The following is a 14,061-nucleotide window of genomic DNA, read 5'->3' as shown; positions in this document are numbered from 1 at the left end:
CCTTTTAAGGATAAGCTGATAGAAAAGGGTGAAGAGTGGTTGAGCTATAAATTTCTCACGACTTGGCAAAGAGACTATGATAAAGATCCCTACACAGTACCCCATATCAGTGCCAGATTTAGTGGAGCAAAAACTTAAAATCATTAGAGAGATCAGAATTTTAGTAAAACAAAAGATTCAGGAAATAATTATTTCTTTCTGGTAAGGGTCTTATGGATTCCCTTCTTGCAATATGTCAACCCTCCATTTCTCCTTGTAAAGAAATTTTTTTTCAGATGCAGGAATTATTGGGGAAAACATAGATTTTTCCTCCTTTCTCTCTGCCTTACTAACAGAAGGTCTTACCATTTCTATAATCAAGAGAACTAGTTTGGCCCAGATTGCTATGACAGAACTGGTATGGCCGAAATTCATTGAGCATTTTTGCAACAGTGAAATCTAAAATTGTTCTGATGCATTTGGGAGATTCCAATGTGTTTAGAAGGTAATATGAAAGAATATGAAAAACTCAGCTCTTATATTTCTTATTTCTCTGTGTTACTCAGTGTCACCTGCCCTGTAATATAACATTCAACATCCCTTAATGTCATTTATATTGCAAGTTAACCTATGGGAGTTTAAACTCCCATGACATGTATTTTTCATTTAGCCACCAGAAGCATATACTGAACTTTCCATGTTAGTAGGAACTCACCTTCATAATATCACACTTCAATTTGCAGCAGCAGTAAAGAGCCTTTCTATCTGTCTTGTCTTGTTAACTCTTAACATACAGATAACTATGTAGGAAAAAATAGCAGCTTGAAAAATAAAGATGCAATTTTGGTTCCACTGGATATTTGTTGCTGACCTCAAAAGAGAATCCAATTTTTCAACCAAGCTTTGTGTCTCACTGTCATGTTGTGAAATGAGATGAAGGTCAGTCTTCGCTTTCAGTGTGCAGGTTACAACAGCATCTTGCACTTAGCTCAACTGTAGGGCGAGATGAAAACCATCACTAAACCAAATGATGTACCGTAGTAGACGGACAGTGCCAAAAAGGCAAGATGTTATCCTGAGCATGAGCCAATAAAACATAGAGTGCTCACAAGTTCCTAACTTGAATTTCATAGATGAATGATACAGGAAGTCTTCCAGTAGATTTCACTCTTCTAATAAAACATGTAGGATCATACCCACTGGCATTTATTTATACTTCAGCATCCTTATTTTATTGGTTAAAGGAAGCTGATAAACAGTATATAGACTGTCTCTACTATAGGAACATAAAAGTGACAGTTCTGGCACACATAGCTACAGTTTGCGATTTGTGTTTCATTTATACACTCAAAAGAGGGGGTTTATGTATTTCTTATGACAAACTAAAAATGAATCCATGAATATTTTGTTAGTTGAAACTTTGCTGATATCTGCAGTGCTGGAAATATACTCTAAATCAGGTTCTCCTCTTTGTACTGCACTTACCCTTTGGTTAGCTTTTCATAACAATTAGAAAATGAAATGGTTTTGTTTCCTTTCTACTTTATCCTGGGAGATTTTCTGTCAGGAAAACCTTTCTGTGGGAGGCATGAGAGGTGGCTGCTCCAAGCTACGCTGATGGCTAAAAACACATATTGGTAATACGGAAATCTTCTATTCCAGATGTTAGTGACTGACATTCTCATTTTAGCATGTTGACTGCACTCAGATAAATCACTTCTAAATTATTAGACAGTTTTGAGTCCTTTCATAATATTTAGTTTGTCTTCTCCATATACGATTAACACATTCTTACAGTATCTTTCAATCTTTTATTGATATAAGTGCATATTATATTTGGTTTGTTCAAACACAGCTGCCAGAAAAACACATATAGAACCTAGTTGTCTGACTGATGTGTGTTTTGAAGAGTGTGTATACAAATTAATATTTAAAAAATTACAAGGAAGCAAAACTATGGTAATGATATGTTAGCGCCTTTTTAAGAAGCCTCTGACATTTCAGTTGTGATCATAAAAGTTTAATAAATGTATAACAAATTACTCGGGTTGAAATCAGGAGGCACAGTGTGGCAGAACTTTAGCTGATGCAAATCATTTACTAATGGAAATATGGCAGCGAACAATAGATGAAGATCTAATTCCACTGATATTGAATGTATCTCTAAAAAAAAAAATTCCAAAATGAATTCATTTTGTGAAGTTATTTGTTACTGACAGATGAGGAAAGCAATTACTTATTTTTCTTTCTGTGAAAGCACCTTCAAGCTCCCCGGCCCCCGTTCAGTTCAGGAAGAGAAAAGTCTCTTGATTCTGAAATTTGGGGATATTTCTCTCCCCTTACAAAAAGGAATTTGATAGTTTGAATATCTAGTTATATAGGCTATTATGTCAAAAGCAGAGCTGCTGCATAAAGTCTGATGGGTAGAGTAAGGGTAGTCTTGTATAACTTTTCAAGTTGGATTCACATGAGTTTGAAATCTGGTAATATTAAACCCAAGCATAAGCCCAGATAGAGTTTACAGGAAGATACTTCTGTTCCAATCTGCCTTGTTGCTATCGTCCAAGCAGAACAAGCTACAAGGTGCGACCTCTAGACAGCTACTTTTTACAAGGAAAGAAACCATCAAGTAAACATAACTTGCACCTTTTGAAGAATAAATGGTCTCAGAGGGAAACAACAGGTTACAAATAGCTTTTTCCAAAGTACGTGACACTGAATTATAATTTTCATTTTCTCCTCATTTCACGTTTATCTCATTTGGCCCAAATGGTGATATAGGTCCAAACTGTGTAAAGTCTTGTGACTTTATAGTACTCTGTAAGTGACAAGAATGTAGTCTTTTTCAGCTGATGCCGGTATATGTAGTTTCATTGTTGTTGTTTGTGGGGTTTTTCCCAGTTGTGCTCACCTCTTAGTTTTTTAGTGTTTCATATAAATATGCAAAGCATGTTGTATGCAAGGGTCTTGTACTATAGCTTAATCAGCACTGTAGGAAATGTGTTTCTACTTGCCACGATTCTTCACTTATTTTTCTAAAAGCATGCTATTTTGTCGTAGCTTTCACCTCTGTGGACTTCTGAAACAAATGTTTAAACTGAAGAACATTGCATTTGCTATGGATGAAAATAATAAGCATTTGTGAAGAAGGATAATCTCTCTTTTTATTTTTAACTTGCTCACAAAATCTATGTGTTATCAGAAGTGGGTTTTGTTCAAATTTTTGAATGTTTGTCCATAAACCTACACGAAGTTTGAGAGATCTGGGAATACCATACAAAGTAAATAGTTCTGCCTAAAATCATCTTCATTTATGTCATGTGATGTTTTAGTATTCCAGCTTGGTTTATTTGCAGATGTTACCATAACATCTTTTTCTTGGAAAATCTGCCTCTCAATATATCCTACCCATATGTGCTAAGCTGCTGTAAAAGAGATGAAAGACACTCAGATCTCTGATTTACTGTGTTTCAGGAAAAGATTTTTTGAGGGGAAGAGGGTAGATTTTCTGAAATTTTTCCCTCCAGTTCAGAGTAGAGCTCAAGGTAGACTGCAAGACCTTCAGAAATGAAAGTATTATTCCAAGCACTGAAGATCCCTAATGCGAACATGAAAAAAATAATTAGCTTTTCCTGTAGAACAAATTGCTTTTCAACGCTTGTAAAAATATACGCTTTAAAATAAAAAGTAAAAATGGTATTGAATTAGTAGTTACTGGATGTGCACTCTCTGCTTTTCATTACTTTTTACTGAAATTCTATTGAAATTAATAGAATAAATAGCTATTATATTGCCATAGAAGTCCTTGCAGAAGAGTTAGAATTCAAGGCAAATGGGTTAGTTATGAAATACCATTATTTCAATGAGAAACTGGGTAGCTATTGAATTTCCTTCATTTCAGTCTGAATTCCATAGCTATTAATCTGTAAAGAGCTTTGGTTATCTGTCAGATTCCTTTAATTTAAGCAGATACAGATAAGATAGAAAAATCCTTTTGTTTGATTTCTATTTAATTAGTGGATATTTTGCTGAAGCATATGAAACAAGTTCACCAAATCCAAACTATCATAGGAGACCTCATTAGAGACAAAATTGGAGAAGTTAGGTAATGTATGTGAAAGAGAAAAGGTGTAGAGTAGTGCTATTCCATGTTATATACATGGATGCATTTTATTTATTGTTCTTATTTAGCGAATGAAAGAGTATGGGAGCTGAGTGTGTTCCCAGGATTATGTTACGAGACTTATTAATAAACAAAATTTAAGAACATTAAAATGTTCTTACATTAAAAAGCTGTATTTAAGCAGAGGCAACAATCTGCTGCTTGAAGAATAGCAGCTGCAGTTTGTTTATTTGGGGGAAATGGAGCAAATGCCTTCATAGGCTTTAGAGAAGTGCCAAGAATATGAATGGGCACCATCCCAACCAAAACATCTTTTTACAATACTACTATTTGAAAGAAATAGTGATTCAACACTCTGCAAATGTACATGTCACCTTTCAGTGAGTTAAAGAAACACAGAGAGATAAAAAACAGGCCTTTGGGAATCAAATTTTTTCTTTGCTTGACCATAGGCCAGCAGACAACAGGTTTCTTCCTGTTTTCCTAATATGTAAATGAGAAAATTTTCACAGCATTCATGGAGTCGTGTGGATGATCAGTAACCCAGACGGAGCACCTGGATTAACACAAACAATTTTCTATTCATTGCAGTAAATTGTGGGGTGAATTGCTATCATTTGAGGCACCTAGGAGCACCGTGATGACCTACACATCCCTTCCCACTCTTTGAACAATTAAGCTTAAGTATCATCATTAAATGGAAGATTGTCTGCCTACTGAGAGTGGCACCTTTTTTTATCAACGCCTGTCTATTCCCACAGCAGCTTGCTGAAGTAGGGGGGTTTGTATGAGTTGGAAATTCAGGTCACACCAAAAAAAGGGTTATTACTAAATGAGAGCAAAACACAGGTATTGATAAGATGCTGTGTCACATGTTTTTACTGCACTTAAGGGGCAGCCTGAGCTTTATTTAGTTTAGGTACTAGTATCCGGTTTATATACTAATTACAATATAAAACATCGGCACAGAATTGAGCCTAGGCCTGCTGTCTGTATTTCCCTGAGCTCCCAGCTGAGTCTTGTAACCTGTATTGAGCCTGGTGATGGCCCAGCCGTGTCTATTGGTACCTGTGAAGCTAGAGTGGATATTCCCAAGTAGCATACCATCTTCCCTTTTGCTACAGAGACTGAAGGAATGTGTTAATTGCCTTTTTTTAAGGAAAGAAATGCACAGGAAAGAAGAGATGTTGAATAACAATCTTAATCTGTTTGATTTCCAATATGTACAATTCCTGCAGGTATAAACCTGAAAAAAGATTAATTATCACAGGTTAGGGCTTATGTACTCATAAACTGCTACTAAGGCATCGCAAAATTCGCAGAATGATTCAGACTCTGTCTCTACATCACTGACTTTCAATCTGAAAAGGCTTATTCAATTCCCGGTTTTTAAGGCCATAATTTTTAGATTTCAATGTACATTCAGATAATTTATCATGACTATCTGAAATTTCACATAAATGTGGAGAATTGTGCCTTTAGGAAGCTCTAACGTAAGACAGCTGAAATTATTTGTTTCTCTGCAGAGACTCACTGTGTACGTAATATATGTAACTATGATCCATAAGAGCATAGGAAGCAAACAATACAGGTCTCATGGGCTCTGAGCAGCTGCTGACCAATGCAGATTGCAGCCAGGCGTCAGAGTAGATGTGCATTTTACATGCTTTTTATGCAGAATTCTGAATGTTGCCTGAAGGTGTGGCTTCATTATTAGCTGACCTAAGTTGATCTAAGCCGGTGCTGCTTCAGAAAATAGTGATGCCAGATGCACATCCTTGCACTTTCCTATGTTCCAGCCCCAGCACTGGGGGCCAGAGAGCAGATCTCTATGAAAACCACTTTTCCTTTCTTTTCTTTTTTTTAATTTTATTTCAGTGAGTGTGCTTAGCTGAGTTTTGTTCTCTGATTTGGCTCTCCCTGTGACCCAGTAAGTTCTGGCACCATGGCAAGGGAGGGGATGCGTGGTGAGCTAGGAGACCTCAATAAACAATGAAACAACACCCTAAGATGCTCTGTGTTCTAATTTCTTTGTGTTAGTTATCCTAGTTTATAACTAAGAAACCCCTAGATTTTTAGTTTTAAAACCTTTTAATCCTTTTTCCTCACAATAGCAAAGGGTCTAGCAGGACCCTCCTCAGAGATTCACTAGGGTGAGGTGTAGTCATAACCCAGTCACCTTTTGATATTCAGGAGTCAATACAATGTGCGAAAACTAACAACTGATCTCCCTCCTCTTCCTCAGAGGAGACAAGGAGAGCCTGAAAGCCTCCTCCTGTGGGTCCTCCTGTCTGAAGGAGCACGGATCTGCCACTGCTGTTACTACTGTCTCGTATGGGAGCGGGGATTGGGGCCAGTGCCATGTTTTCTCCTAAGCATATGGTCTGGCACAGAGCGGGAAGGTGTGACAGAAAACACTTCTAGTCCTGTGAAGGTGGCATCTGAGCAAGCTACATTTGGGAATCTCTGTCTGCCCACGATTTCACATTTGGCACCCTTCCTGCTTAAGCCCGTGAAGGCAGTCCCCACGTGGCAGCCAGCTGTGTGTTTGTACCACTGTACCACCAGCAGTCCCCTGATCTTTTGATCCTGCACACAGACAAACAGCACTGCTGACACAGAGCAGGGACAGGCAGCACGGCGGGAATGAGCCGGTGGGAGAAGAGCATGGCGGGGAGAGAAAAAGAGCCCCCTAGGCCATCGGTGCCAATAGAAATACCAGCCAGGTTGTGATTTAAGCGATTAGTTTGATGTTACAGAGAGAGGAAGCTATGGGCAACTGCCGTGAACAGGTCAGTCACGTTTCTGTCCCTGCCATGTGTTTCTGCCGTGTCTTTTCCAGCAGCAGTGGAGCACTCAGCCTGCGGAGAGCTGACTGGGACCAGAACCAGCAGGAAGCTAGCCCAGTCACAAAACTGGGATAGGCTTTCTGCTGCCTCAGCTGCCCGAATTAACTCATATGCCACAATGTCACCTTATGGCAGAAGGAAATAATTCAGGACAAGAGGTGGAATGCTAATTTCATCTTCATCAGTAGATCTTAAGGTGGATTTAGCAGTAACATCCCTAAGGTGAAGCATCCTGAGACGGCTGAGCCAGTCTAAGATCTGGAAGCTACTGAAAGCAAAGAACCAGTTCCCAGCCATCTGCTCCTTCTGTTTCCCTTCTCCTGACCTTCTTTCAAAGCTTTCTCCAGCCTACTGACCTGGTAGAAAATGAACCATGAGGGGGAAAACTGATTGAAATTCTCAGCGAGATTAGTGAGCAGCATCAACTCAAGGAGTGGCCATCTCAGGTAGAAATGTAAATAGTAACTTTACATGAGATGGCTGAGGTCACCATTGCTGAAAAGGTGTCTTGTCACTTATTTCTTCTACATCCCTGTGGCCTCTTATGGCTGCATATTTGCACTGATTCCTTTGCACTCACTTGGATGCTGATAGGAGATTTTTGTGAACAAAACCATTGCCCAAGGATTAAATAATCCCTCCACCCAATCTTTTCCTTTTTTTTTTTTTTTAACCACTTTAGTTTTCTGGTTGATTACTAAGTTGTCTTGGCTTATTGTCCAATTGGATCATCATCCAGTGCATGCTAGAGCCATCGCAAAATAAGCTGTGGGTGCTCATAACAAGGAGCATGGATAAGGTGAGAGAGTGGGATCTCCTCCTATGCTTTTAATGCTACTATATTGGTAAAAGCTCTTACCTGTAGCTCCACTTTAAGGGTCTGCTTTCAGTTCTTCACTAGAGTTATATGCAGCACAGTGCTAAAAAAACATATCCTTAAAGAAAATAAACTGTCAATTACTTTATATGCTTGCCATATATGTCAGTTTATTATTCTAGTTTTAATGATTGTTAGATAACTCCTGGTTCGCAAGCTCCCTTTTACAAAGGAGAAAATAAATTATGTATAATTTTCTACTTTTGCATTTGTGCCATTTGTTCTGTTTCATGCTCTACTATGAAGAAATTGTGATTCTGCTTTCTTTTAATTTTTAACTGATCTTATAAAAAACATCTCACAGTATCATATTTATGGATGTAATTGTGATGTATACTGCATCCTCCTACATGCAATGGACCAAAATGTTTTAGAGACTTAAATACATTTATGAACTGGAAATAATGAAGAAATAGGTGAGGGAAAGAGCAATTAAAGTAATGGAAAAGAATAAAAAAGTTGTTTTCTGATGTGATTTTTAATAGTGGGCTGCTAAGCAGCGATATGTAGGAAAGCTGATAGAGATGGCAAAAACTCTATTTAAGAAGGCTCCTGCATGACTAATGGTAACAAAATGAAAAACGACAGAGAAGATGGTATTAGACAGAAGGAGTGGTGAAATATGAAGCACAGACAAAGTCTGGGTGGTACCTTGCAGTAAATGTGTCAGAGTATTATGAGAGGTCAGCTTTAATCTGGATTCTGAAATTAATACCATTTTTAATATGTTTGTGTTTCATTGTATCCATGAGAAAATAGCAAAGTAGTTGTGAATACAGGCCAACAGTGCAGAAAGCTCTGAGAAAGACTGCTTCAGCCCATCTCGGAATCGTGTTGACAATCCTCCTCTTTCCTTGTGTTTTTGAGGTGTTTTGCTGAGGAAATTAGAACTGCAATAGCAGGTTTGGGTAATCAGCACTGACAGTAAAACTGAGGGAAGGCATTTCTAAAGGAGCTGAAGATGAAAACTATGATTAAATTCCCAAAAAAAAGTTATACTTTAGGAAGAAGTAGTCCTCTCCATCTTCCGGATTATGAGAATTTCAGGTAATTAAATGTTGTTTCGTCATAGTTGTGCTTTAAACAACCGGGTTGCTTTTTGTATAGATATTAGCAGGAACTAGAACACAATGAGAAGAGTTTGTGCACATGAGGAAACATCACTTTTGATGAAACCTACTCGAGAAGTGTAAAATACAACTTATCAAAGTACACAATGCACAAGTCCTGAGTCGTTACAGTAATGTCTCTTCAGAGATGATTAAGCAGGAAATGAGGATTTCCCATGTTCTGTAGGAATGACCTAGACTATATCGGTGTCATATTTTTTTTTCTCTTACTATTAGCGTATTTTCCCTTTACATAATAAAGCCATGGTTTCAGCCTGATTTTTAACAGGAAAATTTTTAACATTTCAAGGTTTCATTGAGCTATACATTGTCTTTAAAAGCTTTTTGTATGGCTGGTATGTTGTTACAGTCTTTTAAATCACAGTAATATCACATTACGTTAACTATAGAGAGCTTCCCAAATAGATATTTTAGTTAACAGAGTGTTCTATGTTATCTCCTAAATAAACATGAGGTTTTCTGTTACCAGAATGTTCAACAGTAGCACAGTTCTGAGATAAGAGTAAGCACATGAGGAGGACTGTAATTACAGCAATTATGGAAAAGTAATTTACTGGTTGTATAAACTGAACAGCTTTGAAAGAGAGTGGATCAACCATAAAAAGAAGTTCAATATTGAAAATAAATATTTTGGGATCTGTGAAATGGTTGTTATGTGGATAAGCAAACTGTAAACATTTCACCTAAAGTGCATGTATATTCATTTTGGAGGCCCTTATAAATATAAGTTTGTGTTTTTATAAAGAGACTTAGAGATGTCAGAATTATACAGAGATATGCAGCTCTGTCATTTCCCATCTGGTATATACCCAGGGCTTACTAAAGAAACAAATAAATACAGCTGAATTTAAATGTCTTTGGGGAAAAAGAACAAAACCCAAACTTTTACATTTTGAAACAAGTAAAACAATTGTTTATTTAAAAGGAAATTAACAGGTTAATGCCAAAGCATGCAATAAGAAATAGAGTTATCTGGGAGAGAAATTTGATCCAAATACTTCTCCCAAAACCTACATGCAGCCTTACACTATGTTTAGGTGGCTCAGAAGCCAAATCTAGATGTAAACAGTTATGTTCTAGCCCAGGAATATTCAAGCTTAAGTTTTCAATGTTTGGTCAAGAGAACACCTGGGGTTTGTCAGCTATTTCTGAAGACTCCACAAAACAGGGTTAAGGAAAGCAAGTCCATGCATCCGACATGAAATTTCTAAAGAGGTTTGCACCTTCACCACATGGAGTACACAAATTTTAAAGAATATATAAATAGAAGGATGAAAACAATGTTCTAGCTAAGATTTTTATAAAATCAGGCCCATTTTTGCAGTGGCTATCTTTAAAGCTAGGGCCATGTTATGGATAGCTGTACTCTGCAGCACACCCCAGCATCCTGCCCTCCTGACCAGAGTGCACTGTACATCTCTGTGCCTCCATCCTTGCCATGAAAATCAGAAATTAGGAAGGAGAGCTTTACACTTCAGTATCTCATGTTTAAAAAAGCTCAAATGGTTTACTTGTGGTGAGAATGGCAGCATTTAGATCTTGCTTACCCGTCAAGCCAGAGCAGCTCAAAACCTAATGTAATTGATTGGATAATGATAATAATCTTTCTTTGACCTGATGCCTGAAAATGGATGGTCTGATTATCAGTTGCCCATTACCTGCACATTGTGATTTTACATTCACATTTGTCTCTGATTAATAGCATCCATTACAAGCACTGGCCATATTCCACAGTCAAACTAAACCACATGTCAATTGTATGTTCCATTGCTTTGTAGTAAGTCACAGCATTTAATTGCATTATCACAATACTAAGCCATTACAAGCAAGTCAGAAGCAAATAACAAGGCCTGAATAACTATTTACAGTCATTCAGGCTTCAAGGACTGTTACATAAGAAACTGTCACTTATGCTTTGCAGGGAGAAAATTAAGATTTCTATCTATGAGTTAAATGCTGTTGAAAACTAAAGGGCTGGGCCAAAACCATTATAGAAAATAAACTGCCTTAAAAACAACCCTGCTGCTGTAAATGCTTCTTTTTATATGAAGCATTTGACTTAAATGGATTGCAGTTACTTTTGACTATATGAAGGAAGGTACCCTGAAATGTTTTAAAAAGCTGTTGTATTCCACCTTTAAAGCTTTGGTATATTTACTTGGCAGAAAATGGCTTATGAGAAAACCTTACTTACATGAATGACAAAGCTGAAGAGGTCTGTAAGCCAGGGGAAGAATACATCACTTTTTGTCAGTGGGAAAGAACAGAGGTACCAGTGAGGGCTCATAAAATGAAGAAAGAATTTGCAAAGGGATGAAATACCACAACCCTTGGTCTTTTATTTTTTAGCATGTCCAGAATTTTTCACTCCTGTTTATAACCCATGTTTTTAAAATCAGTGAAGCTGAGCAAAAGGGAAAAAAGTAAAAAGGATACCTATTTGTACCTTGCTAACCATTCGCATTCAATATATCTGATCTCTTAATTGCATCTTTCTGAAGTAGTCCTGAAGAACTGAGTAGGTGTGGAAGTACCAGGGCTCTGCAGAAATCTAGCAGATATTTGTATACAATACTGCAAGATCCTACTTAATGAAATCTGCAACAGAACGTTGCTATCTAGCTATCTAGCTTTAACTAAAATTAAATTCTGTACTGTGGAAGATATAAATGAAGTTTTAAAATAGGATGGCTCAAAACATTTATGATTATTCCGGAATGGAAATTCTTGTATTGTCTTTAATGTATATTTGTCTTTAGATTATTTGCTTTAAAGTAACTTCATTCAAATAACAACTACTCTCCTACAAAAATAGTCTTCTAATTAAACAACATATAACCCAAATAAAAATATACACCAGGAAGATAAGCCCACTCTATAGCAGAAATGATCTTATGCTTTCAGAAAAACACAAAAGCATAAAAAAATCTCCTTTCATATCACAAAATTTTATTATTCTTTTCAGAATACCCTCCCCAAGTATTATGAAAAAAATGCTGAACTTTTTCCAGATGTCTAGGGCTCGATAAGCCAAAAGTATCCATAATAAAATAGAGCTTGAATTCCATTTGAGGAACCTTAAAAACAATCTCATTATCAGCAGCCTCTTCTAATGTTGACCATGTTTTTTATTAATAGATTTCTGTGATGGAAGCAAATGAAACGGACTGCTATGTGTTGCTTTCAAAAACTATGTTCTTGCATAAAATCCTGATGTATTTTAAGTCAACTGAAAAATAAGACACAAGTTCTTGCAGTGGAGGATTAGAAAATATGTTATTTCAATTTTCTATTTCTTCTCTGAGCAAGAAACTTAATCTGTAAAACCTTATTAAAAGAACCATTACAATAAAGATAATTTTCCTGTTTAATTTGTTGTAAAATATGCAAAGAGTGAGTAATATGGCTTTGTATCATTTTAAATTCAGCTTTATAAAACAAAAATTTCCTTAACAATGCAGAAAAGTACATACCAAAAATTGCAGGAAGCTGTTGCAAAGTTAGTTGGGGGTGAGTAAACAAACATTCAGTTGTAGGATAAATTATAAGGAATAAATCTATTCAGGATATTAGGAGGCATATATGAAGGGGGAAAAATTCTGATGAGGTTTAGAAAGGTATGAAGTTGATGAGATGGAGAAATGCAGAATGCTGTCATAAATACTAGGAGGTATAGAAGAGGACATGCTCTGAATGCTGGTGTAAAGTGAGAGGCATGCAGTCTGATTTAGATAATGGGAGAACAACAACAGAAATTGAAAGCAAGCACTTTAGCTCAGTGTTGAATAACCTGTCACCATGCTGAACAAATCTTTAAAAGAGTAGCTGTGATTCTGAAGGTCACAGTTCATCTGGGATAAAGGAACTCACTGCTTTCCTTGGAACTAACTCTGCTTATTTCCATCTTTTGCAGGCAGGACAGGTTACTTCTGCTCTTTCTCCCAGAAAGAATTTTTTAAGAGCAAAAAGTCTGCTACTTTCTTTTCACATGGGAAAGATTACCAAATGAGCTTCCCTTGTCTCTCTGTGACACAGACAAGCTATAATGCATCAACCACAAAGCCTAGTGGGGTGTCTTTTTACCTTTGTGTATCTCTATTTTCTTGGGCTACAATATGGCCCTGAGAGAGTCAACTAGGCAAAGTAGAGCAAGTTCATAAAAAGCAACCTTGCCTTGAGCTTGAAACACTTTCAAAGATGGGATCTCTGTTCGGTGATAGTGATAATCTTTGCTTTCTTTGTGCATCTTAAGATGAGCAATGCCCTTGTCTGGCACATGGGAAAAGAAGAGAGGAGGTGAGCTAGGTGATCAAGTCTATACTGTGGGGAGGGTGAATACACCCATGTCCCACAGCTGGGAGCAGCCTGGGAGGTGGGTCAGAGCACACGGCTCTGAGAGTGAGGAGGGGACAGTGCTACAAGCCCCGGTTGCATCCCATCACAGTATTAGCAACTAAGTCACGCATCTGGAGATGGAAAGACATAGCCAAAATGAACATATAGGGTAAGACATGAAAATTTCAAAATGCAGGTGAGATCAAGGTGAGCAGCCCTGCCGAGAAAGACTTGGAGGTAGCGGTGGATGAAAAGCTGGACATGAGCCGACAATGTGCGTTCGCAGTCTAAAAGGCCAACCGTATCCTGGGCTGCATCAAAAGAAGAGTGGCCAGCAGGTCAAAGGAGGTGATTCTGCCCCTCTACTCCACTCTGGCGAGACTCCACCTGCAATACCGTGTCCAGCTCTGGAGCCCTCAGCACAAGAAAGACATGGACCTGTTGGAGCGGGTCCACAGAAATGATCAGGGGGATGGAACGCCTCTGCTATGAAGAAAGGCTGAGAGAGTTGGGGTTATTCAGCCTGGAGAAGAGAAGGCTTTGGGGAGACCTTATTGCAGCCTTTCAGTACTTAAAAAGGGCTTATAAGAAAGACGGGGACAAATTTTTTAGCAGGGCCTGTTGCGAGAGGACAAGGGGAATGGTTTTAAACTAAATGAGGGTAGATTTAGACTAGATATAAGGAAGAAATTTTTTAGAGTGAGGGTGGTGAATCATTGGAACAGGTTGCCCAGAAAGGTGGTAGATGTCCCATCCCTGGAAACATTC

General features: G+C 37.7%; 1 protein-coding gene across 1 annotated transcript in view; it reads left to right on the top strand.

Annotated features, from left to right (window-relative positions):
* Positions 1-14,061, top strand: part of GPC6 (glypican 6) — a 786,226-nt gene that overhangs the window by 583,517 nt on the left and 188,648 nt on the right. The window lies entirely within an intron of this gene.

Source organism: Calonectris borealis, chromosome 1 (assembly GCF_964195595.1).
Source record: "Calonectris borealis chromosome 1, bCalBor7.hap1.2, whole genome shotgun sequence".
Classification (NCBI taxonomy): Eukaryota; Metazoa; Chordata; class Aves; order Procellariiformes; family Procellariidae; genus Calonectris; species Calonectris borealis.
This window is presented reverse-complemented; position numbering and strand designations above follow the sequence as displayed.